Here is a 3,923-nt window from a genome sequence, read left to right on the forward strand (position 1 = left end):
GCACGGGAGTTTCAGGTGTGCAGGGTGGAGAGCCCTTTTCTTGGTCAGAAGACTTCTTGCAGAACTGACAAGTAACTCTTTCTTGTATTTGGTACAGGGTCTCACTACACAGCTTGCACTTATAGTGATCCTCTTATTTTTGGCCTCCCCAGAGCTGGGATGACAGACATGTGCCACCACGCCTGATCTTGGTGGCCAGCTAAGTGCACTTTAGACCTATTTGTTTATTGACTTATTTGGTGCAGGGTCTTGCTATGCAGCTTGGACTCATAGTGATCCTCCTGTCTCAGCCTCCCCAGTACTGGGGTTAGTTACAGGCACGTGCCACTACGCCTGGTTTCCCAGCCCCCATCTTTTTTTTTTTTTTTTTCGGAACCAGGGATTGAACTCAGATCCTTGCGTTTGCCAGTCAAGCGCTTATCCTACTGAGCCATCTCCCCAGCCCTCCAGCCCCCATCTTAAAGCCCTCACTTTTTCCTAGAGTGGCTTGGGGATAGACTCCCACTGAGACAGCTTTCTGACCCACCTCTGAACATGGCTTCAGGGGGCAGAATAGTGCAGGGCCTTGTCCATCCCTTGAGGTGGAAGGCAGGATGCAAAGGGGTCATCCCATTCCTCCGGTGTGCACAGCAAAAGCCAGATCTGCAACTCCTGCAAGACATACCTGATAGTTCTGGCCCGAGTATGAGCTGCTAAGTTGTAGTGGCCCTGGCTCAACATGGCTGGATCCCAAAACAATAGCTTATCTTCCCAATGACCACCTCTACCTTGCTGCTGAAAAACCTACCAGTACCTCCCTTGATGCCTGACTCCCCCCCCCCCGTCGTGTCCCGTCCCCCCCACTCCCCTGCCCCTCTGGCCCTGTGCCTGCTGGGACCAGTTGGTTCAGTCTCCTTTGTTTCACTTCCCACCATTCACACTCAGCAACAGTCAGCTATGAAGCTGTTCCTCCAGAAGGTGGATTTTTTTTTTTTTTCTTTTCTTTTTTAAAGACAAGGTCTCACTGTGGAGCCCAGGCTGGCTTCAAACTTGCAGCAACCCCCTACCTCAGCCTCCCAAGTGCTGGGATGGCAGCATGCACTGCCACACCTGGCTGGAAGGGTGAGTTCTGAATTACGAAATCGCACTGGAAGGATTTTTGAGTTATGCTGGTGTGTGTGAGTGATGTCTGAATACCCCCGACTCTTGTGGGATCTCGCTGTCTGTCATAGTTACTTCTCTCTCACTGCTGAGACAAAATACCCAACACCAAAGTTAAAGAGGGAAAAGTTTATTTAGCTGTAATCAGCTGGTCCCAAGGAAGGGGGACATGGCTAAGGGGCAACTGTTTCTGCAAAAACATCAAGAGCAAAAAGAAAAGGAACAAGCCTCTTTTCCTCCCTTGTACTCTATGCAGGCTACTCGCTCTAGGGCCGGTGTGGTACTCACACCTGCACCCCAGCACTGGGCAATGAACCAATCACAAACTCTAGATTCAGCTGCCCCCAAAAGGCTCACCCCCATGACCCCATGATGCTTTGGGGGCATCTAGACACAAACTGCAACATTCTCCCAGACCCCTGGATGTGCTGCCCTGTGATCTACAGCCACCAGTAAGCTGAGCCAAGCACGACCACGCTCGGGTGACAACCACGGTTCCACTCACACACTCCTCGCTTCTGTCTTTAGTCTTATTATCATAGCAAAAAAAAAAAAAAAATCTTTATTGCTGTTCCTTTATACTGTGAGTTAGGCAGGGACAGGTGAACTTCACACCTGGTCTGTGTTGCTTAGCTGCAGCAGCCATATCAGGGAAATATCTCCAGCTTTTTCCCACTTTACAGAGGAGCCCCAGGCATGGAGCAGACATGCAGTCACCGCAAAGTGGGGATGTGGCAGCCAGACCCAGGGCTCTGATTTACCAGCTCTCAGGCCTCCGTTCAGTCAACAGTCTTCACACGGGCTGCCCGGCATCCAACAGACAGAGTGCTGACCCAGGCTGGGCCCCAGCTGGTGCCTGAGTCCGAGGACAAGGGGGCTCTGTGCTGCCGGAGATCATGGTGCATTTTCTGTGTTCACTCGTCTGTTCCCTCCCTGGGAGACAGCCTCTTCCTCCAGCATCCAGGAATCTCACCACCTGCCTCTTCCCTCTGGTGGTCAACCCTAACAAGGGCCATCAGAGGAGCGCTGCCAGGCTCTCCCAGGACCTCACAATGCACCCATTTTAGGGGACAAAGGGTCTACACAGAGGCAAGTGCCTGGGAGATAGCTCAGTGGCACAGTACCTGCCTGGCAAGTGCAAGGTCCTGGGTTTGATTTTTGGTACCCAAACCAAAAAACAAGGTAAACAGAGGTAAGCAAGTTAAAGCGAGGTTGTCAGGGGAGGCCTGATACAACAGGACTATGGCCTTAGTGGAAGAGGTCAGGCCTCAGACAAAGAGGGACGGCCACTCATGGGAAACAGTAGTCGGAGGTTAAGGAAAGAGGCCTCGGAGCCACCCTGAGACACTTGGCCTGGGACTTCCACGCTTGTCTGGTCTGCAGTGCGTCAGTCACTGAGATGAGAACAGTACATCTTCCATGAATTCCTACACCTGTGTCCGTACCGTCTTCTCCCGTAACAGGAAAAAGGAACCCTAAGAACCGAGAAGCCAGCATGGTAATGCATTCCTGTAAGCCCAGCATTAGTATGAGGCCAGCCTGGGCTACATAGTGAGTTCAAGTCCAGCCTGAACTACACAATGAAGATGGTCTCGAAAAACCAAACCACACCAACAAATGTTGGTGGGAGCATATGATTTGTGTGCTACGACTCATGGACCTAGAACTTTTCCTGACAGAAATCCCATTCTTTGTAAGATTCCTTTACCCCACTTCTGCAGGTGTCTAGGGTGTCCATCCCTGCCACTTCCAATCCAAGTGCCACCTTATGTCATCTGGTTGTCACCTTCAGCCCATAGTATGTGCCTTTGGGAGCCATGCAAGATCTAAACCTAGCAATTCCCAACAGAGGGACCTGGGAATTCAGGATGAGTCACTCATCCTAAATAGGCTTTGGTTCTATTGCCCAACTGGAACCAGTGGAACTGCAAGGCCAGCAGCTGTTAAGGAAACAGATGGATCTAGGTTTCGCTCTAGACCGTGTAGACCAGGTCGGTCACTTCTGAGACTTGGTGTCTTCAGTAGTCCTGAGAGCCAATGCCTACTTCACGGCTATCACGGCGATTAAATAATGCACAGAGAGGAATATAGCGGTTATTCCACAAAAGCTGGTTCCCCCTTACCCTGTCTTGCTCATCTGCATATTTAATTTCTTTTTTTTGTTCCTCGAATGCCTTCAGGGCACTTTTGGCCAGCGGGAGAGGTGTGAGGTTTGAACTCCAGCAACCTGAGGCTGACAGCTTTGTGGAAGCAGACACTTAAAGGCCTGAGCTAGGGCCAGGCCCCCAGCATATTTAATTTCTTGTTTATTCAACAAAGACTTAATGGACTTCTATCACATGCCGGACACTGTACTGGGGACTGTAATCCCAGCGCTGGGGAGACCAAGGCAGGATTGCTAGTTCGAGACTAGCATGGACTACGTAGAGAGAATGCGTCTGAAAAAGCAAAAGCAAAACAAATTTCCAGTTCTGTAATAAAAACCGATGAAAGATAATACGGAATGGGGCTGAGTCACTGCGTTCGGCCATTTGGCGGTGCAGAAAGCGTTTCGCAGCCGCCGAGTCCCGCGGGCTGCGTAATCGGCGCCCTCCAGGGCCGGCTGCACCCTTATCGCAGCAGCCCGGCCGGCACACCCCGCACTTACTCTACCGCGCGAGCTGCCGCCCAGCCCGCAGCCTCCGCCCGGGAAGGACACCGCGAGGGGCCGTGGGAGAGACTCCCGCGCGAGACCAGCTCCTGCGGGGCCCGCGCCACCCGGGCCCGCGCGCCGCGCCGCCCCG

This window comes from Octodon degus, unplaced genomic scaffold (genome assembly GCF_000260255.1).
Source record: "Octodon degus isolate 3935 unplaced genomic scaffold, OctDeg1.0 scaffold00027, whole genome shotgun sequence".
NCBI lineage: Eukaryota > Metazoa > Chordata > Mammalia > Rodentia > Octodontidae > Octodon > Octodon degus.